The 27100-nt window shown below is 40.5% G+C and overlaps 1 protein-coding gene across 10 annotated transcripts in view; it reads right to left on the reverse strand.

The window, feature by feature from the left end:
• The window catches only part of JAK1 (Janus kinase 1), a 124840-nt gene that overhangs the window by 82454 nt on the left and 15286 nt on the right, over nucleotides 1-27100 (reverse strand). For 3 of the 10 annotated variants that reach the window (XM_082687817.1, XM_082687814.1, XM_082687820.1), the window contains one exon: nucleotides 23085-23141. The exons of 4 other annotated variants lie outside the window; for them this stretch is intronic. The gene's annotated coding sequence lies outside the window, so the exon portion shown is untranslated. Of the gene's footprint in view, nucleotides 1-23047; nucleotides 23142-27100 lie in introns of all 10 variants that reach the window. 3 more of the 10 variants (XM_082687815.1, XM_082687816.1, XM_082687811.1) reach the window with 1 other exon arrangement.

Consider the following 27100-nt stretch of genomic DNA (forward strand, 5'->3'; position numbering starts at 1 on the left):
AAGTCACTGTAATCATTCCTGGATAAATGAATCAAGCAAAACTCTCAAGCATAAAGAAATTGTATAATATAAAGGATAATCCTTGAAAATTATTTCTAGTTCTGAAAAGAACTACCAGAGGCAAGTAGGTTAAACTAATCAAACCATGAGTTTTAAATGGAATAAACTGGCAGTGGTCGTGAAGGGGGCCTTCTTACCCAACACACTGACCAAATCTTCCTGGAGTCTATCTCCCTGCGTTAGCAGTGTCAGGTGCACTGAGTGAGTTCTAATCCTCCCTCTGGGTCTTAGACAGTCCAATAGCCCCTCTGGGTCTCAGCTTTCCCCATTACAAAACAAGTAGGCAGAACACATGTCCATAAAGCTCTCTGAAAGCCATGTACAATGCAAATCTGTCTCTAATACCCTACTAGTAGAAAGATCAAAAAAATTTCAAATTCAGGTGCTTTCACACAGAGTTTGAGTTCTAAAAGTTGTTTGTTGTTTGTTTTTTTTTTTGGTTTTTTGGCTTTTTTAATAAATGCTATGCTTTAAGACAGTTAAATGCAGTGACTTTTAACCTGAAAACTGCTAAAGCCAGGGAAAATAATATAAGTTGAACCCATGCCCATCTCTATTATGATTCCATTTTTTAAAGTAACTCCTAAATGTGTATGACTCACACAGCTGAATATATTGTGATGTTCCTTTATCATTTTATCTTCCGGTGCCAGTAATCCCACATTAGAGTGCCAAAACCCTTTAATAAGTATAGCATGTGCTTCTGGCCATACTCCAAAAACCACCACAGGACTGTTGCATTAGGAAAAAACTCCTAATTTCTGGGCTTCAGAATACAGGACCCCCAGTCAGATGCCCAAAATATGACTTCCCTCACCTCTCTAGCATGGCCACTTTTGATACTAGAAACGGTAAAGACAATTATCCTTCAGGCTTATAAGGCCCAAGTTTACAAAGCACTTCCTCAACTATTAGCTGATTCCCAGTGACCCACTAAAGTGCCTACAGCAGACGTTACTACACCCTTTGTAACAGATGAAGAAAGAAGTGTCTAAAAGAATTTAAGTCACTTGCCCAACAGTATCCAGCTAGCAAGTGATGAAGCTGGGACTTGCACACTGGTTATCCAAAACCAAAACCTGGGCTCTTCTAACCAAACTGCTTTGTGATTGAGGACAAGAAAACAATGGATTGAAATAAAGCCTGTTGGGAACTCTTGTGATTTTACTTAATGAAAATAGTTCAATCTTTTGTAAACTTTACTTATGAGAGTAGTTCAATCTTTGAAAGGGCAGCTAGGAAAAGCCCATATATAAAAAAGCTACTACCCCTAACTTGTCCCAACCCTCAACATCACCAGTGAGTGAATTCCGTCTACTTCCCCAAAGGGCAAAAAAGTGATAGAGCCCAAATGAGAAGCAGGCCTAGTGACAGAGCTATGGCTAAGTCCACCCCAGTTCATGCCCATTAAGTTCAGAAGAAAAGAGGAAGGGGAGGCTAGGGTAGAAATCCCAGAGGTGGAGAAAGGGGCCAGTTAGGATAGGAACTGAGTCAGCCTACCCGTTTGGACTGAACCCCAATGTGTCCCCCTCTTCCATTCCCAACTGAGAAGACAATCCGGGAGGTCAACTCTCAGAATAGAAACTACTTGTTATAGCATGACTTGAGTCAATGGAAGCAAGGAGGAATTAAATAACTGGCCTCAAATCACAGAGCAGCACAGGGCCTGCAACCTTCTCTCCGCACAAAGGTATTTAGACATGTGGTAATCCTTCCCAAGAAACATGGCTTCCTGGAGTACTTTCAGTGATAAAATTTCCTTAAGCAGCCAAAGGTGGTGTTAGGTTCCTCATTAGAGCATTCTTAAGAAGAAACAAAACAAAACCACTATTACATGTCATCACCAGTGGAGAACAGCTAACCAGACTATCCCTATTTAAAAACAAGATTTGTTTCATTGACCTGACAGTTTCACTGGCAGCTACAACTAACTTCATGAGAGTGGAAGACACAGAAATTCATTCTGTATTCTCACCTTTAATTATACAACAAGGACTGGAATCCCCTGCCAGTTTATCCAGCCAAATTTTTAAAAAGTCACCTTGAGGAAATTTCCAAAGTCCATCTAACATCACTATATAAATACTGATCACCTAGGCTTCTCTGTTCACTATCACATTTTTTAAAAAGCAGAGTAGTAACAATATGAAAAATCTCCCTTACTCTTCACCACTTCAAACATTTAGTATGATTTAAGTTTTTGGTTAACCATGCTAGTCAAATGCTTTAAGGTGCTAAATTACTAACTGGGCTGGAGGTTTCTAACCATATCTAATTTAAATACAATCACAGATTACATGTCGAAAACTTAAAACAAATCTCCGTACTTGGGCCAAATGAGATCTGCCTTATAATCTGGGTTGAAAATGGTGAGTAAACAGGCTAATCATGATCACCATCTCCACAGCAAAGATATGGAACAGCCTTAAGGAGTGGTTCCTGGCATCACTCAAACCTGAGTTTCAATTCTGGCCCTGCCACTTATGAGTTATGTGGCCGTGGGCACTTCAGTTTCTGAGCTCAGGTTTCTGCATCTATAATACCGATTCCCATCTCATCTAATTGTTACCAAAAACCAAGCACAAAGGAAATCATACATTAGGTACGAAATAAAAGATACCCATTAATTCCTATGGATGTAAATTCAGAATATAAGCCAGTGTAACTACTGGGGTAATAACAGTATGGAAATTCAGGGTAGAAAACAATACATCTTTTTCATACTCAACTCTCCTCCTTTGGGGTCTATCCCAATCCAACATCCTCCTTCTCCACCACCTCTCTCCATCAACTCCGGCCTAAAATAACTGGCACATAACATGATCAGTCCTTAATTAAACACTGTATTATTTTTCCAAGATTACTACTAGGCCAGTCCCAATACCCACTTAAGACCTTCAGGGAAAGAGTTCTCTGTTTCTATAACTTCCAGTCTTGTTACCTTTTCATTATTCCCGCAGATTACAAACTACACGGAGACCACAGCAATGACGCTATGCCATTTACTGAGAATCAGAAAAGCTTCAAAATGTCAAAATCACTCTTGAACACTAAAAGATAATGTTAACATTTGAAATGAGCGTTCTGACCCCTCTCTGAAACCACTTTGGTTCGGCTCACACAGGGACACGCCCATTTGCTGGTTGTGGTGACTAGAACACAAGTTAGAATCCCTCCAGCTAAGCTTCTCAGGCACAGGGTGCTGGGGACGAAACCACTGTAACCACTTCACATCCACTTAGATATACCCATTTTCTAAAGCTGCGAAACCATCAGCTAAAAACAATTCTTTATGCAAATGAGCTACCCATACTATGATTTAAAACAGACTGGAGGTTGAACTCTCCCCAGAGACATCTCTGCATATTATCAGGTATAAGTGATAAGAATTAACAAGAAACCAGGGCACCAGACAGTCTCCTTCACCTTTTTCTAAGCACATATTTTGTATCGCTCCCCTTACTACCCTGAAGTGAAAATCAAATATAAACTACTCACATGCAAAATTTCAAAAGAATCAGTATGATGTCCAAATGATAAATAAAGGAGAACTTAAAGAAATTTATAAGAATGTGTATTTCAACATGTAATTCCTGTCATAGATCCACTAGAAGACATAATAAAGTAGTCTAATACTTGCAGCAACACCAGAATAGCCATGAATGCAGTAACTACAAATACAGACACCGGTAGGTCCTTCTTGGTGACACAAATAACATGATTTGGTTCAGTTGGTTCAATGTCTGCCTTCACCTCAGACCATAATCTCAGGTCCTGGGATCAAGCTCCGCACTGGGCTCTGTGCTCAACATGAAGTTTACTTCTCCCTCTCCCTCACCCCTCCTCCCCGCTCATGCTCTCTCTCGCTCTCTTGCGCACGCGCGCTCTCTCTCTCTCAAAAATAAATAAATAAAATCTTAAAAAACAATGGTGAACAGAGTTTGGTAAAGTTCCAAACAATATAAAACAGTATCTTTCTATGGTACAATATATTAATTTATATAACACTTGCATTCCTAGAAAATTTAGGTTATATCAAAATAATGTAAAAATCACTTTATGTAAAATAAAATTAGGTTCTAGGCCCATAAAATTATGACCATATTTTCCACTTACAAGAATGTCTGGAGAGACATTCAAAAGTCACATAGGTTGGGCGCCTGGGTGGCTCAGTGGGTTAGGCCGCTGCCTTCGGCTCGGGTCATGATCTCAGGGTCCTGGGATCGAGTCCCGCATCGGGCTCTCTGCTCGGCAGGGAGCCTGCTTCCTCCTCTCTCTCTGCCTGCCTCTCTGCCTACTTGTGTTCTGTCAAATGAATAAAAAAAAAAAAAATCACATAGGCTACTAAAAAATTCTTCTTTGCACAGGACTGTCCCTATGCACATTAAAAGACAGTTATTATTTCTGGCTATTCCCTCTAAATGCCAAAGGTACCCACCCCACCACCAACCAACAAAATCTCACAGAAATCACTGACCAGCTGTGATGAAGGGTGCTGCTCTGAGCCAAGTGCAGTCTTACTGTCTTTGTCTTTCCTGTAAAGACCTTAGAACTATGCTTGGCTCCTAAGCAGGCTCTCAGTCTGAGGAATTGGGTGGTATTTCTCCTAAAATTCATTCTTTGGTAGCAGAAAAGCAGAGTCAATATTTTCAGTCAATACAAAGACAGCATCTACTGAACCGGAAATGTAAAACTGCCAACATTGCACTCACAGTCAGAAACACTTTAATGGATGCTATTGTTCCTGCCCCAAAATGACAGCCTAAGACTAGGACAGCAAATACACATCGGGGCATGATGTCCCAGCAAGCCTGGGAATGGCTTTATTATCCATCTCAACATGGCTCCAATGAGTCCTCCCAACTGTTTCGGTTCCTCAGCCTCAGCAGTATGGGAGAAGGCAATACGTAGCCGAAAGAACCTCCCGTGGGTATTTAGAGCCTTCCACACCGCAACCTAGTAACTTCCACTACTATCGTCTGAGTACTTACTATGTGCTTCAGGTACCTAGTACTAACTGCCTATTTGACCCTCATTTGACAGTAGGAGGTGGTATAAATCTCTACTTCACAGGAAACTAAATAAGGCCCAAACACAAAATCCAAGATCAAAAGCTAGAATCAAAGCCCAAATTCCAGCCCAGCTATCCACCTCCAAAGCCTGAGCTAGTTATCTGCCTGCAACTACCTACAAGACCTGTCTAAGGAGGTGGGGTAATAAAGCTTCCTACAAGAGTGGTACTTCCCTGCATGGACCCAGGAGGTGGGCAGCACCTCTAGCTAGACAGCCAGACAACATGTCAAAAGCCAAAACAAAAGATCCTTCTCTCTCACTGACTCAGCCAGAGGCCAATCTGAGACATGGGGGAAGTTTCACATTAGATCTTTCAACCAAGCTTTGGATACCAGGACACCACGATCCCTGATACATAAAGACCCAAAGCTTCAGGATGGCATCAAGCCCTGCTGAGTGTTGGCTCCAGCCCGTCATCACTCGGCCTGTAGCTGGATTCTGCTTCTCTCCTCAGGAGGGCCAGGGCTGTTGCCCCTCTGCCCGACTTCGCAAGCCTCTGAGCAAATGCTAGATCTTTGCTTATCCAATAGCTTAGAGGAGATACCCCTCTTACCTGCTCTGCGTATGTGAGTCCTGCCCGTCTTTCAAGGTCTGCAGTAAGGTGGCCCTCCCTTGCCTCAAAGTCTGTCCACGTTCCCAAGCTGGAGATATATGACCCCACTTACAGCCTTCACGGCACTCTCCTGCCTCACAGCAGGCAATATACGCATCCCATCCCCAGAGCTGTAGTTCCTTGTTTCCTACCCCACCCCGCGCCCAATACTAACACTACCACCACCAGATAGAAAGTCCACTTAATGAGTGCCTACCGCTGTGCCAGTAACTCTTCAGACCTCAGCTCCTTTAATCTACATATTAGTTCCAATTTCACTGATGAGGAAACAGACCCGGCAGGATTCAGCTTCCACTGGCGTTACACCACAGTGGATACCAGCACAGTGTGCAATCAGACTGCCTATGTTTGACTCCCTGCTCTACCGTTTACCAGCTGTAGAGTCTTGGGCAGGTTATTTAGCTTCTGTGCCTCAGTTCCTCCTCTGTAAAACAAGGATAATAATACGTACTTCATAGGCCTATTCTCGGCATTTAAAGAACATATGGGAAGCACTCAGCACGTGCCTGGCACAGAGAATATGGACAAAGTATTTTCTACTGTTATCAGTGCTGCCTCCAACCTCATCTCTACTATGCTCCAAGTCCATACTTTGAGGGCCTCAAATATACCTTTGTATACTTTTGTCCAAGCTGCCTTCACCAGCTGCTACCATTCTTTGGGTCTGATGATATGCTTATCTCAGAGGGATGTTCCTGACAACCCAGTTCAACAAATTCATTTTTTTTTAAGATTTTATTTATTCATCTAGGCCCTGCCTCGAGTGCCCTCCTCGCCCTTCCCCTACTCCCGTCCACCCCTTACCACACCCTTGTTTCTTTTCCTTAGAGCACTTATCACAACCTAGAATTCTGCCACTTATGCTAAGTTGGTCTCTGTATTTGTTTGGGGTCCACTTCCCTGACTTCAGATGAGGGAAGGAACCATGTCTGTCTTTCTCAGTATTATATCTTCTTCACCCAGCCAGAGCCTGGTGTATAATGCATGCTAAATAATATTTGTTGGTACTTTGCCTGCTTCTACATAGTTTAAGTGCTCAAGTAGCATCTGCTGAGCTAATAAATGATGAACTATGGAACCCTTCAATGCTGGATGCTTACTGCTGCTACGATGTCAGTCTGCAAGGTGCCATTTTCTGTGTTTGATCAACTTTGAACTATCAGTCACTCAAAACATCTATTAAGCACCCACAATGAGCAAATCTGTGTGTTCCCTATATAAGGCAAAACAATAAAGTCACTGTATTTGGCTGGAAGACAGCAGGGAAGATCAGGACTGCAGTCCTGCCAAGAATACCCAACGGAGGGGAAAGAGTGATGGCTGAAATCCCACTGCCTGCTTTCTAGTGGCCAGGCCACACTGCCAGTTCAGGGCTCTTTTCTGCTTCTCACAAAAGCAACAGATCAGCAGCAGCCCTGGGGAGGGCCAGTCTTTTGTTCTTAAGGCTGGGTTTCTGTGCCATGGGATTTTTAAGGGCACACAAGACGCCAGTAGGAACACCCTCTCACCCTGCCAGTGGCCCTGAAACAGCCAGTCAGGGTGAAAGTTACTGTGTTCCATGAGATGCTTATGAGAATTCAAAAAACGGGGGTGGAGGGGGGAGCCAGTCAGGTGACTCCCACCTTTCGAGTCAGACAAGTTGATCGGATTAGCTCTTATTACTTGTCCGCGCAGAGAAGCCTGAAAGTGAAGTCCTGAGAAGATGAAGCTTTCATACAGCAAAAAAGGTGGCGAGACAGATTCACAAGGAATTCTGCCAGGAAAGGCAAGCCCAGTCTGGAGACCCCACACTTCACACACTTTACCCTCTGACCGGAAGCTAGCTCGCACGGTGTCTAGTAAGTGAGAGGGCTGGGGAGCGCGTGTGCGGACCTACACACAGGCACAACACAAGAGGAAGGAGGCCATTTCGGTTTTCCCCTCAGGACGTCCTGTTAGAGAAAAACCGTATAGAGAAGAGTCTAGAGACCCAAGGATCCCTCCTCTCAGCTTTTCCAGTAACTTGTAGAGTGACCTTTGGAAAGTCACTTCCCCTCTTTAGGCCTCAGTTTCATCATCTGACAAACGAGTGAGGCTATACTATATTACAGACAAGAACTTTCAAGCTATGTTCTAAGCAACCCAAATGTTTCTGAGTCCTATAAAATTCAGGGGGGGATATATTCAAATTTCGCTTTTCAACTGTATTTTAACAATTTTTGAAATTATAATAAACGCCTACAAATTCAATTTTTTTTTTAAGATTTTATTTATTCATTTGACAGAGATCACAAGTAGGCAGAGAGGCAGGCAGCGAGAGAGAGGAGGATGCAGGCTCCCTGCTGAACAGAGAGCCCGATGCGGGGCTCGATCCCAGGACACTGGGATCATGACCTGAGCCAAAGGCAGAGGCTTTAACCCACTGCGCCACCCAGGTGCCCCACAAATTCAATTTGATAGCAAATTTTAACCTACTTAAGATCACCAATGTGATATTCTACAGACCTCAGAATAAAGCCGGTCTTATTCAATCCTGAACATCTTTTGTCTCTGGTTCTCAAGGAAACTGGAACTCTATTCTTTTTTTAAGAATTTATTTATTTATTTTAGAGAGAGAGAGACTTTGAGGGTGGGGGGGGACAGAGGTGAAAGGGGGAGAGAGAACCCCAAGCAGACGCCACACTGGGCACAGAGCCCAACCTGGGACCTGGTCTCATGACTCCAAGATCATGACTGGAGCCGAAACCAACAGTCAGTTACTTAACCGAATGAACCACCCAGGAACTCTATTCTTTAAATTCAGACCTATACTTGTCGGCTCCCTTGAACTTGCTCAAGCAAGTACACTACTACAGCATACTTGCAGCATGCTCAATCAAATGCCAGGCAAATCTCAGGCACATCTGCTGGGCTCACACTCACAGAGAAATAATTATGTAGTAACAAATGAATTCATAACAGGTTGCATTGGAATAAAAAGAGGAAGCACACATTATTATCAGTCTTGCACTATTTTATAGAGAATGAAAACATTTGTTTAACAGTCATGATTCTACTTTGTGATAAAAGTTCTCCCTATTCTTCTTTCAGGCTTCTGGGTCAATTTAATTGAAGGCTATCCTGAAACTGCAAGGTTAGTTATTAGTAAACACTCCGCAATTACTTATTCATGTGAATCGGATTTTTCTATACTGCAGCCAAAACTAAATTCTTAAGTAAATTAGGTAACAAAACTGAAAGATGACTGGGATTGCCACTCTAAACCCAACTCAAAATTCAGCGCCCACAATCAGATTCGCTGTTCTCTTAACTTCAGCATCATTGCTATGATATGGTAAGTTATGATACTGTATGTCTGAATGTTTGAAATTAGTGTCTTCAGTACACTGAAGTTCCATATGGGATTCAATTTGAAATAGAGTTCCCTGGCTTCCAAAGAGTCAAAAACCACCATCAAAGTCCTCTTCAAGCTCCAATATTCAAAGGGGAAGGCAAGTTCTAATTGGGTCTATATTACCTGTCCACCCTGCTTACCCACACTACAGCCCCCACGGGGAATGCAGGCCTAAGCAAAATCCTCCCTTTCTGCTCCCTGATCTGTCAACAGTAAGGTTCTGTACACCCGGGGCAGCTGTCCACCCTGCATGCCAACCAACCACGTCCCCACCTCCTGCAGCCCCAGGATGAGGGCCATTCAGTTCACCTGAACCATGTGGTGGACACTAGGTATTTGGCACAAGACTAGCTTCCTGCGCCCTAAGAGCTCAGGCCAACATTCAGAGGAACCCTCAACTTTTAACATTACGGTGAAGAGAGCACCTCTTTTGTACAGGGCCCACCTCCCTTCCCCCATCTCTATCAAAAATCTGTTCTCTGTAACTGCTTTGGAGACTGGCAAATAGTTATAAACTATCTGGAAGCAGTCTGATAATGAAATAAGAAGGCCTGCAAAATAGGAACCATGTGATTCGCTGAACTATAGTCTAAGAAAACAAAATGTATGCACACAGAAATTTTGCTAGAAAGCTATTAATCACAGTATTAGTTACAATAGCAAAAACTTGAAAGCAACCTCAGTGTAACAAAAAAAAAAAAAAAGCGTAGATTTAAAAATGGGATCCAAACAAGAATATATCAGTTCTATCATCAGTAATATCCACAATATCCACTATACTCTGGATCCTCTGACAAGGTTCTTTAATCCTATTTAATGCTCACACCAACTCTGATGTAGATATTATTTCACTTTATAAATAAACAGATTCATAAAAGAAAAATAACAGAGCTGAAGGCTACCTACCTAGCAAGTGTCAGGGTCAAGTTCAAACCTAGCTCACTCATACTCTTGTATCCAACAATTAAGCATCTACTAATGTGCCAAAATGGCGCTGCTTGCCAGCTTTGTCTCTGGAGCTTTTATTTTGAACTTTAAAAAAAAAAACTCTTTTCTTTTTCTTACTGTGGTAAAAATACCTAACATAAATTTACCCTTTTAACAATTTTTAAGGGTATGTTATGGTTTTGTTCACTATAAGCACGCTGCTGTTTTCATCTTCCGTGACAGAAACTCTATAACCATGAGCAACTCATTTCCCTCGATGTTTAAAAACTTTTATTTTGGATTAATTTTAGATTAACCCAATTAAGATTAATCCAATTAAGACCTGGAAAGACAGTCTAGAGAGTCCTCTATGCCTCCGTTCATCTTCTCCTAACGTTAATCCTATGGCTTTTTTTTGTTGTTGGCAAATGGGAAAATCACTGATTCCATCACCAAATAATCTCAACAGCCTAACCATGAGGCAGGAAGTAGCTCTGGTCAGGGCCTCAGCTGGGCAACCACACACCTCTGCTCCCCACTGACTTCTGACTCTGCACCACCCTCTACCCTGTACCACCCCCAGGGCAAGGGGAAGGAAGAAGTTTTAAGTGGGGATGGATCCTAAAGCCATAGAAGAAGTTATGGTTTGTTTGTTTGTTTTTAATGAGTACAGAATCTCAGGGAAATCTCAAATAAGAAAGAATAAGGGGGTGCCTCAGTCTTAAGTGGCTGACTCTTTTTTTTTTTTTTTTAAAGATTTTATTTATTTATTTATTTGACAGAGAGAAATCACAAGTAGATGGAGAGGCAGGCAGAGAGAGAGAGGGAAACAGGCTCCCTGCCGAGCAGAGAGCCCGATGCGGGACTCGATCCCAGGACCCTGAGATCATGACCTGAGCCGAAGGCAGCGCCTTAACCACTGAGCCACCCAGGCGCCCCTCTTTTTTTTTTTTTTTTTAAGATTTTATTTATTTATTTGACAGAGAGAGATCACAAGCAGACGGAGAGGCAGGCAGAGAGGGAGATAGAGGGAAGCAGGCTCCCTGCTGAGCAGAGAGCCCGATGTGGGACTCGATCCCAGGACCCCGAGATCATGACCTGAGCCGAAGGCAGCGGCTTAACCCACTGAGCCACCCAGGCGCCCAAGTGGCTGACTCTTGATTTCAGCTCAGGTCATGATCTCAGGGTCATGGGATTGAGCCCCACAATGGGCTTCATGCTGAGCTGGGAGTCTGCTTGACTGCTCACCCTCTGCCCCTCACCGCACTCACACTCTCTAAAATAAATAAATCTTTAAAAAACAAAAGAAAGAAAGAATAAGGAAAATAAATAGAAGTAAACACATTAGCTCTATGTACCAGGCATCATGCCAAGCCGTTTACCTATACTTACTCATTTAATCCTGAACATACCAGAAGGTGGGTAGCACTATCACTTCCACTTTGAGGAAACCCAAGTGCAAAAAAAGCTAAGTTTTACTGAAAGTTTCGCAGCTAGTAAAACACCTTCCTTGCCTGGGAAGAGGGAGAACATAGGGCTCCCACCACTCTGCTTTGAACTTGTAAATTCCTAGATTCCCAGACTCGGGAAGCTATTTTTAATAACCATGGCCATCATCCAAACATCAGAACTGACCAATCTCCAGCTCAGCAAAACTGTTTGCAAGTGCAGCATTTTTCGGCCCCTGAGTAATCTTCACAGAGTGACGTATCACTCTCTGTACATGTTCCCGGGGAAGTGAGGAAACTTCTGAGGGATTTGCACAACTCGGCCTAAAAGCAGATTCCAAAAGGCTCTTCACGTGTGTCTTCAGTGTCCCAGCAGGTTACCCACCTCCCACCTGCCTCCTCCCCTCACTATCTGAGCAGGCAACACGCTGAGTGACTCTCACTCTTCAACAGGAATTCCAGGCGCACTGGACAGCCTCCGTTCTCATGCTGCACTGCTGCAGTGATGGTCACCACAAAACTGTGTGGCCAGAATTCACTCCAAAGGATCCTCCTATCTCTGGCCACACAGCAAGACGGAGAGTATGAAAAGAGAATAGTGTATTACTGGCACCACAAAAATCAATCTGTTTACTTCAATGAACACATAGTTATAAACAAAGTTTTTGCTTTCAAAGAATGCTTGGTTTGCTTTAGACTCCCTCTGCTTCATTCATTGAATGAAGTGACTAACTTTGAGTCATTCAAGCCAGCCTTGGCCTTTAGGATTTTCAAGCATGACAGAATGTAAAATTACTATATAACTATGAAAGACTCTCAAGCAATGCAAGTACACTAAACAAGACAGATGGCCAAGGGCCTAACTCAGGTCCACCTCTGGAACTGGGGTCCTGGCACAAAGTGACGCAGAGACTACCAGGAGTTCTACACAGGAGGAAAGATAAATGCTGGCCCAAACCCAGGAAAGACAGACGTACCTCAAGAAGCCAGAAAACACATGGAGAAATGGGAAAGGACCAAAAGCAGCCTGAGTTCTGGTTCCCAACTGAGATCAGTAAGGAAGGGTTTCAGTGAGATCCCAAAAGGCATCACTCAAATGTTGTCCCGTCTGCTCCTGAGAAACACGCCCAATAAGTGACACAAAGACACAACACACGAGGCTTTTTCTGAGAAAGGGAGGGTGAAGGGTGAGGGCGGACACAACCATGGTTCAGTCAGTGAAGAGCTTGGCCCTCTTCTCACCAGCTGTACCTGGCATCGCTGCAAACAAAAGCTACAGTGACTCATCATGATGAATCCATAGAAAAATTAAGAATAACATATTAAAGGGAGAGTCTGGCATTCCAGTAACAAAACAAGATGGGCAGGGACCTCAGGTCATAGACCTATATGGGTGCTCCCTCAACTGACTGTTCTCAAGGCTTCATCCTCCTACGATTTTTCTGAAAGTTCTCCCATCTATTGGTCCTGAAGAATTCTATCTCATTTTCCAGAAGTCCAGCTCAGTGCCTCGCCCTCCCTGTGAAGGCTTCCTGACGTCCCCAGACAAATGCAGTCAGTCTCTTCTCTGTGGCTCCACAGCACTTCATTAAACATAGGAATTATAAGCTGAGCCTGCTTTGCCTTGTAAATATCACCCACCAGACCATACCAAGGTCTGAGGCTACACTTTATTTTTTCTTATTTCTCATAGTCAGGGCTTATAATAACATAGGTACTAAATGGGTGAATGAATATCCACCAGCAGGACCATCCAGAGTCCCCAAGGCCATAGCATTCTGCAGGAAGATTCATGTTCAACTTATGAAACTAACTTACTTGCAGACCAATCCTATCCTAGCCATGGTGATATGCACCACTCCCCTCCTTACTTTCTCTAACACAGGAATGAGGGAGCTTTTCCCTTGACTGCCCTCTGGAAATGGTAATGCAGGTGCAGCTGACATGTTTGGGGATGACCCCACTGAACAAATCAAACTGGTCTTTAGTTTCATATCCACTGTGACCGACTAAAGCACCAGACTTGGAAGGTATTGAAAAATACTTATAAAATAGTTTTCTGACCTCTTCTCTCCTCTGCCCATGAAAGGATACAACCAAGAAGACTGATCATATTTTAGTCTAGACCAAGTCTCCAACAACCTATCCTTTTCTCCTACTCAGCCTGAATGGGAAGTCATCTGGGTCTCTGGCAGTCACTCACTGTTTGTCCAGCCTTTCCTGATGTGACAGAATATCTGAGATGCTGATGACAGAATCGCCCACAACCATGATGGCTCATCTCTGATGCTAAAGGAGAGGAAGAGGGAAAGTCCCTGGAAGGGCACTACATTCTATCCAATGGATGTCAGAGCCATAAGTGATGTACAAATAAATCAAGAAAGGTTGGAGTGTGACATGACAGGATCCAGTAGGAGTGTCGTAGGAGAGATCTGTGTGTGTCTCAATACCTAAAACACTGCCCCAGAAACAGATGACCCAAGTACACACCCCTCCTTTCCCTGATCCACAAAGCTCCCAGGGAGCCTAGTCTCCTAGCACCCTGCCTCACTCCACCAATATCAATATGGGACTTGGCAAGCAAGAGCCCAATGAGCAATTTCCAAATAAAACATCCTCATCATTACGGCACTTCCTTTCCTTCCAAGCTCAAGACTGCAGAGATTGAGCAACACAAAAGGCAGAGGTTCATTAGAGAACCACAGGATTTCAAGGTTGGAATGGACAAATAAACACTCACCCTCCTCTTCTACGGCAATAACCATCTCATTCTCATTACTATGGCAAGTCTCTCTTCTTATCCTCAATTCAAGACTCCAAAGACTGAAAGAGTATCCTTGTTAAGTCCCCAAAACTCTTATATTGTATAAGAATTAATTCATTTTTAGGAGACAATGAAGTTCTTTTTCCCATGATGTCAAAAATAAACACCTACATCATCACTGCCCATCAGCTGCCGAGACACCCAGGATTTTTGTTAAGCATGACTGGAGAGGTAGGGCCAGCGACATGTGCTGGGAAGAAGTGCAGCTCCATAACAAGACTGCCTGGGTGTGAACCCAGCTCCACCACTCACTACCTGTGATCTTAAGAGAGGGAAAATACTAGCACCTAACTCAGGATTATTAAGATTAAGCTATAAGATTATTAAGATTAAGCTCAGGATTATTAAGAGTGCTATATTTCCTCCACAAAGACAGAGGCAGAGCCAATGTCTCCTTGAAAATATGCTATTTCACATTCATAAGAATTTTCAACATGATAGGAGAAAACATTAGACTGAACCATATCAAACTTCCAACATTTAGCTTTTTCTTTTTAACCTACAAAAATGGCGATTTCATATGGTTCAATCAAATAGGTATGAAAGAGAACACAAAGCAAGGGATTTCAAATAATTGTTAAAAAAAAAAAAAAAGGATCAAATATCTGTGTGGGGCTGATCCTCCTACCCCCAGTTTGGTCTATAGGACCTTGAGAAGGTTGAGCAACCCCAGCTATTTGCAGAACTGAATGGCTGCCAAGCTGGCTTCCAGCTACCACCCGTTACTTTGACAACTGTAGCTTCTGGGTTACTAGGACCATTTGCAAAACCCCAGGGACCTACAGGAAGTTCAAAAGGCTCAAGAGGCCCAACCTGTAGTGACAAGAGAACTCCACAGCATTCTTCCCCTTCTAAATGGGGCTTCTGGTCGCTAGGGAAACCCTGTCACATTTAGGGCACAGTCACAGTCTTGACCAGCGCCATCTGGATTTCAGCCATTATTCCAGTTATACCTGAAGTCATTTAGAAAACTAATTCAAAAGAAGTTTCAAGTATCTTTTATCTTAGGTCTTTCCATAAGTTTAAAATCTTCAAAAACTAGAGAGAAAAGCCTATCACTTGTGCTAAAGTTTAATGAACAACACAGGCCCTCTCTGTACTATTGTTTACAACTTCCTGCCAACCTATAATTATTACAAAACAAAAATTTTTTAAATGTTTTAAGTTCAATCATACAAAGACACAAGAAATGAACCTTAATAAAGAACTTCAATCAAAAATTTTAGATGCACTGTATGATTTTGCCATTTTTTCCATTAATGACAGGAAGACTCTTCAACTATCTAGCTCAGTAATAATGGACTCTTTCTCTGACCTATAAACTAAGCCCAGTTAGGGGGGGAAAAAAAAATCCAGAAGCACTTGTACTTGTCTGAGTCCTTAATTCAGCCTTACATGAAGACACACAAATGATCTGATTAGTTTGGGCTTAATGGCCATGTCTCAGCTTGATTTTATTGCTCTCCTTCCCTCAACACCAGAACTATTTCTCTTTTTCCCCTCCCCTCAACACCAGAACCATTTACAAGGCCCAAAACAGTTATTAGCTCTAAATGAAACTAGCAAGCAAACTCTTTTATCAATACCAGATCGTATAATTCCATGTTTCTCAGCTACAACTAACAGATTGCTGCAAAAGAAACTGGAAAACTAATGTTTCCTTGTGGAGTCCCTCATCTTAATATTTTATGTCTACACAAGGATATGGTGGGGGCAGAGGCAGATGACAGCATCACACAGTCTCAGAAGATGCTTCCTAGGGCCCCAGAACAGAACTGGTCATTTGCCCTCCTCCAGCATTCTCATTTAATGCTATAATTCACTGAATGTTTAATAATTAAAGAAATTAACTGAACAAAACCAAAGATCCATCTAGCAGTCTTTTCACAGAGACTCTGTTGGCTCAAATGTGTTTAGAGCACTGCTATGTGAAAGCTGATAACATATTTTCCCCTAAAGATCTCTTTGCCATGGCACATTGTTCTGGCTGCCATCAGCCCTCTAGGCCACCAGCCCTCTTTTTTAGAGGCAGGAAGATGCCAGATGGTTCTGTAAGCAATGGATCTTTGCATGAATGTATACATATGAGAACACACACCTCTAAAAGCAACCGTGCACTTGAGAATAGCAGATGGCAGCCTACTGCTCATTATATAGGACAAAGTACAGATATCTGCCCCACCCCAACTCCAATACATCCACCCAAGTTCACATAAGCTTCAGTGTGGAACCAACACACAGGATGGTTTTATGGTAAAAAGCATGAACCTTCTTCAGACATGAGTTACTCATTTATAAAATGAATAAGGTACTTAATTTCTCCAAATCTTTGTTTCCTCATCTTTAAATGGGGATATCATCCAGTGCACAAAGGTTGGGCATTTAGTAAGGTATGTAATTTATAAGGTCAAGGTCATAGACATAACACCCATACAAAACTTAAAAAAAAAGAAAACCACATGGTTTCAATCTGTGCTTTGGAACTCAGATGTATTATACCACTAGCGTATGTGTGCCACATAGCCAATGAAAAGGGGAGAGGAAATAATAGAACCACTTAGACTCTGGGTCTCCCCACTGGCTGGCTCAATACTACCGTGCAAATATACTCTTACATTTGAATGATGCTAACCTTGTTTTGGAGCACACATAAAATATGAGTTCACCAAAGGAAATGCTGCAGAATTTTCAGAAAAATATTCATGAACATTACATATTCCCAGCCCTTTCACTTAGAGTTGTACATAAAATAAGAGTGCCTGGATGCTAACAAGCCTGTAAATCCTCTGGGATAAGGCTTTATACACAGGCACACTGATCACTTTAAGAAGTAAAAATAGAGAAGTGATTAGAAAAACTACAGGAAGCCCAAGAATTCTAGTCCAAAACTTGTTAGTATGAAACAAATACACTAGACTGGCTGGGTGGCTGTCGGTTAAGCATCTGTCTTCGGCTCAGGTCATGATCTCAGGGTCCTGTGATCAAGCCCCACATCAGGGTTCCCTGTTGGTCACGGAATCTGCTTCTCCCTCTCCCTCTGCTATTTCCCCTGTTTGTGCTCACTCTCTTCCTCCCAACCTCTCCCTCTCTAAATAAATAAAAAAAATCTTTTTTTACAAAATTAAAAAAGAAATACATCATGTGTGTATGTGTGTGAATGAAAGAGAGAGAGTATGTGTGTATTGTGTATATACACAACTCGGTGGACATGGAGGGCATCTCTATCATAATAATAAGAGCTGTAATTTATGGAAGATCTACTATATACAAAGTTTTTCAATCTCAATTTCTTAAAAGCTGAAGAAAGTCCGGTTAAAAGCGGTTTGTCATTCCAAGACAACAGAGCCAACAAGTGGTAAAACATAAATTTAAACCCAGGCATTTTTACTCCAACCCATGCTAGGCCCCTATAAGCGCAGTGCTCAGCCTAAAAATGTGTGTTCGTAGTGAACCAGATTAACAGAGAAAAATAAATTGGACTCCATTACCTCAGTGCAAAGACACAGCAAAACTGTTTAACTTTTTCATCAAAGTAGTTGAAGTTTTTAAAATATGGTGATTATAAGAATAAACTCCCATCCATCTAGAAAACTTGGCTATCCCAAAATGATTCATCCCTACGGGTTTGAAAAGAGTCAAGAATTTAACTCGCATCCACATTGCAAGTAACTTGTACTGTAACCTGCACCCACATATTTAAAAAAAAAAAAAAAATCATTCCTTAACTCTATGGAAACATTTTTAAGTACAGATTGCAACAATATTATTGAATGTGGGGCTTTGAGCCTTACCTGCTCATTACCCTGATAATAATCAGGAATGAAAGGTAAAACACAGATCATTTGTATTTTAGAGACAAAAAAAAATAAGTGAAGTCAGCAATTATTGCAAATTTCCCATGGTTAGAATATAAGAAACTGACCTGCTCTTAGAGTCCCCTGCTCCTCCTATCAGAGAAACTGGGGCGGCAAAGGGGACCTCAGAGCTGGGACATTGTGCTCAAACACCTACAAAGGAGCTTCATTTTACAGGTGAAGAAACCAAAGCTCAGTAGTATGAAATGACTTAACTGTAGTCTGAAAGTCAGTTACTGGCAGACCCCAACACAAGTGCAGGTGCCTGACTAGGTAACGATGTCTGAATCTAAAGACAAACTGAAGAGCGTGAAGTCAGCTGTGTCCCATCAGTGTCCCCCAGAATTTCATTTTCAGGTGAGGCAGGGGAGACGGTGGAACTGTGGTACATGGGCCAGAGGAACCCCTACTGACTAAAGTCCAGTCAGCCTGCCCCAAATGCATCAGCTTAGCATCTGTTAGGAGTAATGGGCTGTGATAAACATGAGAACAATCCAGAATTAGATAAAACCCCAAAAGAGAAAACCACACCCGGATAAACATAATAACCGCAGGCGAAGACAAACTACCACATGAGAAGAAAGAATTAAGATGTTTTCTGAGGAACACTGGATGATGAAATCTGATATCTCTTCGATGGGAGTGGAGATTTTGATATGAGAGGTAAAGAGGACAGTGGATCCAGATTTTCATGGGAAAAGAAGTCACACTAACACTTCTTGTAGGACTTCATTACTGCTTCACACTGAATGAAAAGAATTATGATCTTATCTTCTGGCTGTTTGCTGGAGAACCAGTATGGACCATTTTGACCCTCAAGAAGAGAATATGAAATTTTTGGCCCGGGCAGCATAGTTGTGCTCTCTAGAAATTAATATATTATTTGAAAAGGTCCTAAACATAACTGAACAGAAAATTAAACATTACTCTTTGCTTTTTTATTGTACAAACCTAGGTTATCTTTCCTTTGCAAGACTATTTCATCAGAATATTTTTAAATAAAAAAACAGTAAAATTGATTTTTATATGAAAGAAACTGCAAAAATATGGACAAGTCAAATTTGTTTTCTTTCGTTAAATTAAGAATAGTGGTTCAGTAGCTCTATGTTAGTACATGCATTCAAATTTAATCTAAATTAAGTTTAATCTTCCAAAATGTTAACTACTTAGCATGTTCTAATTGGGCATGATTCTTAGACTTTAAGCCAGATATCAAAAAATGCCATGCCATGCCTGATAATAAATAATATAATTAACAAAATGTGATATTTTTCCTCCCAAAATCATATCTTGGGGTATGCTATACAATGGGGGAAGAACCTCTCTATATTGTGGGGCATTATTTTTGGTTGTTTACACAATTTCTTTTTCAAAATAAAGGAACTGTCTTAATTTTTTCAAAAGAAAGAAAAAGACCAAATAAAGAATATCATCATGTGAAAAGTTAAATGTGGCATTATATTTGCTTTCTATTTTCAATCATTAAGGAAATTAAATACTATATTTAATTCCTGTAAAATTTTTAAAAATAGTTATGTTTATTTTTAGTTTAGTGATTGTCTTCTATTTGGCTCATAGGAAATTACTCTAAAGCCAGAGAAGCTATTTTGTTGGGTTTTTTTTTCCTAATTCCTCCAAAACTAAAAAATGTAACCTTTTCTTTTGTTGTCTTATTAGTTCTAACTACGGTTATAGTTTCTTAGGAATGCCTGGCCCTGCCTACTTGGTAGCATTATAAACACTCTCTATACAGAATTTTATTATTGATATCCATTATCTTGTCAGATCTTCATAAACAACTCTGGTGGATGGTAAGAAGTGATTTCACGAAAAAAATCTAGTCAAAGAGAGGTTAAGCTACATGCTCAATATCACCCTGACACCAACTGCCTGAAAACAGCCTAGAGTTCTAATGTCCCTTTCCATAGACAAGGCAATCCACAACTTTTCAAGTATGTTTTTAAAAAACAGAACAATTTTTAAACACATGGATTTCAAATCAGAGGGAAGAATGATAATTTTGCATGTGTGCAGTGGGACAACTAGATAGCCCAATCAGAAGAAAATATTAAGTCAGCATTCATCCTATACTATACACTAAAATAAATGCCCCATCATTTAGGTATACCAACTACTTAGTCTAAATGAGATAAATATTTATGCAATCAGGGAAGTCAAAAGTTCTCTCCAACATGACATCAAAAGTAGAAATGTTTGGTAGAGGGGCACCTGGGTGCCCTGGGTCAGTTGAGTATCCGACCCTGATTTTGGTTCAAGTCATGATCTCAGGGTCGTGGGCCTGAGCCCCATGTCAGGGTCCACACTCATCGCAGAGTCTGCTTGTCCCTCTCCCTCTGTTCCTCCCCAACTCACGATCACTGTCTCTCTCAAATAATTAAAATCTTTTTTTAAAAAAAAAAGTCTGATAGATGTGAGTAATGAAATGAAAATACAAAATGAAAATATTAAAGATAAGTATAAAATATGATATATTTTAAATATAAATATAATAATATATATTTAATATTTAGTAAATTAATAATTAATTTGTTTTAATTATTTAAATAACTATTTAATTAATTTTTAAATTAAATATTTAATATTTAATAAATAAATAATACATATGTAAAATGTAAAATATATTTTACATGAAAATATATAACTTCTCTATCCAAAGACCATAAATATATAGGCAAACAAGCAAGCTGAAGAAAAATATTTGTACCATATCTGAGAAAAAGTTACTATCCTGTACATTTACAGTGTTCTAAAAAATCAAAAAGAAACACACCAATAATAAAATGGGCAAAGGGCATGACAAGGCAATCCACAAATAAAATATTAATTCTCAAGTATGAAAAAAAGAAAAAAAAATCTAGAGAGTAAAATATAGGTTAACCATTTTTTAGTAAAAGATTAGCAAGTTTTAAAAGACTACAATGCCCACAAATTGATTAGATATGATGAAACAAGTATCCTCATTTAGAAATATAAAAAGTATGCCATTTTTTTTTATAAACATATATTTTAATAGTATGCCATCTTTGAAGAAAAACTGCATGTGTACTTTGACCCAACAGTTCTACTTCTAGGAATTTCTTCTAAGCAAATAACAATGATATACAAGATTTAGCTACAAGATTTTCATTATAAGGCTGTTTAAGATGACTAACAACGGGGCCCTGGTTGGCTCAGTCAGTTAAGCATCTGCCTTCGGCTCAGATCATGATCTGAGATCAAGCCCCATGTCAGGCTCCTGGCTCAGCAGAGAGTTTGCCGCCTCCTCTTTCCCTCCCCCTGCTAATGCTAATAAATAAATGAAATATGAAAAATAAAATAAAAATGACTGACAAAACAATCTCAAATGTTCATCTAAGGAACACAGAATCTTGGTGAAGCCATCCAACAGAATTCCATACAAACATGCACACATACATATAAAACATGTACATATGTGTGTTTATGATTATTGGAAGATAGAATGATATTCATAATACACTAATAAATGAAAGGAAGGTTATAAAATATCATGCAATATATCATGACCACTTACAATGACCATATAAAATTGAGAAGATATTCATTAAAATATTAACAATGATTGTGAGGGGTTTTTTTTTTTAAGATTTTATTTATTTATTTGACAGACAGAGATCACAAGTAGGCAGAGAGACAGGCACAGAAAGAGGAGGAAACAGGCTCCTGCTGAAGAGAGAGCCCAATGCAGGGCTTGTTCCCAGGACCCTGAAATTATGACCTGAGCCGAAGGCAGAGGTTTTAACCCATTGAGCTACCCAGGCACCCTGATTGTGAGATTTTAAGTGTTTTTTTATTTTTTCCCTTAATTCTATCTTCGATAAACAGAAACAACTTTTGCATAAAGCTATGAACATAACTCCTTAAAAAAATAAGTAACTTTCAAGGAGGGGAGACAGTAGCCAATAACATTTTATGATCAGAGCAAATGACTGTCTCCCCAGACCCACCTGGTGCCTCAGGCACACAATACACCCAACCATTCCATCCTCACATCCCAAGACAGGGACAAGAACAGATAAGGATAGGCAGAATGCCTCATTTCACACCCCACTACAGCCCTGTGCCACAGTATCTGGTTTGGAAAACACGGGATCTGAACAGCCCAGGGACACTTAGGAACAACAGGAAGAGATCTCTTCACTTGTACAATACTCTCCACATTAACAAGATGGCAGCTCAAAAAAGGTATAGAGGGAGGGGTAAGAACTACATGTGTGCCAATACACACATAAAAATAAAAACAAATGCATGCCAATGTATGCAAAATTGTACAAACTCCAGGCAGAGCAAGTGACCATATTAATATAAATTATAAATACATTTATCTCTTAATCCAACAATACCAACTGGGAATTTGTCCAACCTAATACATATGAAGAAGCACTGTTTGCAACAGCAAAAATGTAGGGAAAAAAACAAACAACAAATGTCCATGTATGGGGACTGGTTAAGTAAAAACAGTACATTCATAATGGAAAACTCTGGAGCTCTAATACACACACACACTTGCATGCATGCATATGAATAAGGAAACAGTCTATTTCCTAATAAGGAATGTGAGAAGGATATACCGCAAAATGAAAAAAGCAAAGTCAGAACAGTATATAGAGTATGCTACCCTTTAGAGAAGAAAATACACTTGTATTAATTGTAATTAGTAAAAGGATACTTAAGCAGGCAGAGAAGGAGGCTGACAGGAACAAGGACAAGAGTAAGCCTTCTCAATTTGTACCATGTTATATCGGTTGGCTTTGAGAACCATGTAAACACAGCGCCCATGCCAAACAAAATATTAACACTACCACCAATAACAATAATAATGTTTAAAAGGCTTGCCAAGTGAGCCCGGGTAAGAGGGAGGTTTGCCACCCACACTGTGAGGATCACTGGAGCTGAGCAATCCATCACTCAGTGATTCTCTTCTACTTCCCTAGAAGGAGAAAGGAAACGATTTACACACTACCTACTGAGGCTATATTTTCTGTACATGTCATCTCATTTAATACTCAAATTAACCCTCGCAGGTATAACCAACTCCATTTCTATAAACAAGCAAATGATGGTACATAATTAGTGGCAAGGCATTAGGTGACTTGCCCACAGTCACAGGACTATAATGGGAATTCATGCTCTTACTTGCTGAAACTCTCAAAGGAAAATATTTCACTCTCAGTAAAAATAAAAATCCTCCAAGTCAGCCGTTCACCCATAACCATACTTCCTTCCAGTGTTTCCTCCAATATTCTGCTTTCTAGGTTTTGAGAATAGGTGTTTGTTAAACAAAGCAAACATTCTACACTAACAAAAGGATGGTCCATATTTTCCAGTTACTGAGCACCAACAAATTACGGATGTCATCAGATGCATTTTTCCTTCATTGGGGGATGAACTACGGAAATGCGTGCAAATCTCCAAATAAGGAATCTCAGAGGAACTGTGGATCGTCTTTTGCAATATGATCGAAACAATGCTCCCCACAGGGGGAGAGAGGAGAGAAATAACAACTAACAGCTATTGGGCACTCACATATCGCAGTCGGCATTCTAAGTGCTTTAAATATAGGACTCAGTTATTTCAGAGCTACTCTATGAGGTAGGTACTATTATTATCTTAGTTTTCCAGATGAGTAAACTGAGAGAAGTTAAATAACTTGCCCTCAGAGAATATCCTAACTCGACTGCCCACGCTATTCTCCACCACATAACACTCTGTCCACACAGCATTCCCAGTCTGCAGCAACTGCAGATGAACCAGAGGACAGCCTTCTCTAGCGGATCAGCAAATGATTTATAACCCTATCTATTTAATTGTGTATGTTCTCTCATTCCAAGAGAAGGAGGCTTCAATTGACTGCCAAATGGATCGATGAGATTGGGGGGGGGGGGGGGTTTATAAGCCCTGATTTCCGAGGTTTGGGCTCCAGTCCAAGCAAAAGAGAAAAGGGAGAGAAGAGCAAGGAGAGGATAGCTGCGCTTCTCACTCCAGTCCCTATCAGTGTGTTACGTCAAACAGTGGTTCCATGATCAAGTATGGCCGGAAAATAGCTGACTGAACAACGTCTAATAGTTTCTTTACTGTGAGACTTCCCAAGACTTCAGTCTGTTAACAGACATTCTGATTCTCCAAGAAGAGATAAACTAAGCAACACAATTCCCAAACTCAACCTGACCACAAAATCCTTTATTCACAGGACACCTTCAGAACAAACATACTCAGCGAAGCACTGGACTAAAAGGATGTTTAAAAGCTAAAAACTGGTAAAGCTTAGTGACTAACAGTCCATGAGCAAGGAGTCGAAAAAGCCCCAGGATAAGGCTTAGGTGACCAGTGAAGGTGATAAGAGAGAGAGGTTAAAATGAAGGGTAATTATTAAAGGGAAAGATTAACTTAGTTTTGGTCCTGTTTGAGTCAGAGTTGTCTAAAAACTGTCAAGTCACAAAGCAGCTGAAACCAGGGTCTCAAAGAGGTATCTGTCCATATTCATAGGGTTATTTATAACAGCCAAAAGGCATAGGCAAAACAAGTGTCGGTCGACAGATGAATGGATACACAAAATGTGGTAGGTATATTCAATGGCATACGAATTCAGTTTTAAGGAAAGAAAGTCTGGCACATGCTACAACATGGATGATTCCTGAGGACACTATGCTATGTGAAGTAAGTCAACCACAAAAGGATAAATACTACATTGAAAGAGTTTCAGGCAGGCCACCCTACAATGCCACTCTGGCATATGGATTATTTCTAAATTAAAGTTACTTAAGAAATGGCCAGTACAAGTACTGGCCAGTACCCCCTGACAACAGGAAATAAATTCCCCATGTGAAGGGTATCCACCTTGCACCTACAGGATAAAAAGCATCCTTACTGCTAGAAATAGGAAATTCGGGGTAGAGAAAGCTATAGAAACGTAACTTGTTACTTCTACATTAATTTACTACCCCAAGCCCAGACTTTTTGTCTTGCCACTTCTTCACAAATTTACTGTTTAAGGTATAAAAAGCTGCCTGCTTTGGTCACTTCCTTTAGTCTCATATTTTTATGAGCTTCCACATGTATAAAATTAAATTTGTATTTCCCCTGTTGATCTGATGTCAATTTAATTTTTAGACCAGCTGAAGAACCTGCAAGAAAGGAAAATTCTTCCACCTCTACAGTGGGATTCCACTCACATGAGGTACCCAGAATAGTCACATTCACAGAGACAGAAAGTAGAATGGTGCCAGGGGATAGAGGGAGGAGGATTGGGGGGGGGGGGTGCATTTAATTGGGAATATATTTTCAGTTTTGCAAAACAAAGAGAGTTCTGGAGACAAGTTGCAAAACAATATAAATGTACTTAATACTTTTGAACTGTAACTTTAAAATGGCTAAGATGGTAAATTTTATGTTGTATATTTCACAATTAAAAACAAAAAAAAAATTTTTAACTGCCAGCTCAAGATGTTATGGTAGAACAGGCAGTTGTTCTACTTCAAACTACTTGGAGAAAACCTTACTGTAGCAAGAAATAAGACCAATGAGAGAAACAGAAACAAGGACTCCTAATGAAGGGATCATGCCTTGATTATCACTGAAGTTCACAGATTCTCCCCCACTCCTCCTCTTAAGGGGCTCTAGGTACAGGGGCAAATAAACCCCAATATCTTGTTTTTTGGTTTAACTCACCAGGAGAGAACACAGAAATCCAAAAGAAATGCAATCACGCTGTGCTATAGGTCCTTGAATAAGAATTTTCTCTCCACAGCTCCATTTGGAATTGTATCTGCAGTATCACATACCTTTAGTAGAACAGTAGTACACAATTCCATGATTTTGTGAGTACAATTTCAAATTTAAATTCAAGTTGGTAAATATATCACTATGTTAGTCCAGAATGCTATGGCATGTATGAAGAAAAAATAATTTTTAAAAAATCACTAAATCTACACTAGATTATACATAGGAGAAACACACAAAGCATAAAAGGTTTATATAGAAACAGACTGAGTTAGAAGTATAAATGTTTCTAAATTACCTGAAGTATAACATAGAAAAGACTGCCTAGGTTATGACCTGAAACAGAGGGTTTTGATGGAACACACTAACACTGAAGTCAAAGAACAGGAAGATAATATACAGATAAGATCTCTCATCTGTGCTTCAAGAACTTGACCCATTACCACGTCTTCAACCCAATGCTTTATTAACTACAGGTTCTCGTGGTTTGGTTTTCACTAATTACTGACACAGTTTAATTTTACCAAATACAAATCTAATTTAAAAAATTACAGGACTGGGGCGCCTGGGTGGCTCAGTGGGTTAAGCCTCTGCCTTCGGCTCAGGTCATGATCTCAGAGTCCTGGGATCGAGCCCCTCATCGGGCTCTCTGCTCATCAGGGAGCCTGCTTCCTCCTCTCTCTCTGCCTGCCTCTCTGCCTACTTGTGATCTCTGTCAAATAAATAAATAAAATCTTTAAGAAGAAAAAAAATGACAGGACTGCTTAGGTATAACGGTGTTCATATGAACGAGGAGGTATGAAGAAAGGAGCAAATAAAGAGAAAAGAAATTAATGTGGCGAGCGCAGCACTAGCTCTGGAGACTTTGACTTATACAGAGAGGCTATCTAAACAGCAGTCATGCTATGAGTTAAAATCAAACCAGTTTCACATGGAGAATCTGAAAGGCCCACAGCAGTAGGCTACATGGAGGAGGTGCCTGAAGCAAAGATCTTGAAAGCATACTATGCTCCCCAGGGAATGCAGCTACAAGCTTGTTGTCACAAGTCTCTGCAGAGATAACTAGACTGGCTGACTTCATAGAAACAGATCTGACCAATAAAATAACTTCAGAACACTGAGAATACTATCCATTGTGAAATCTTTATAACCACCAATCAGTAAAAGATC

This window comes from Mustela nivalis, assembly GCF_964662115.1.
Source record: "Mustela nivalis genome assembly, chromosome: 10".
Classification (NCBI taxonomy): Eukaryota; Metazoa; Chordata; class Mammalia; order Carnivora; family Mustelidae; genus Mustela; species Mustela nivalis.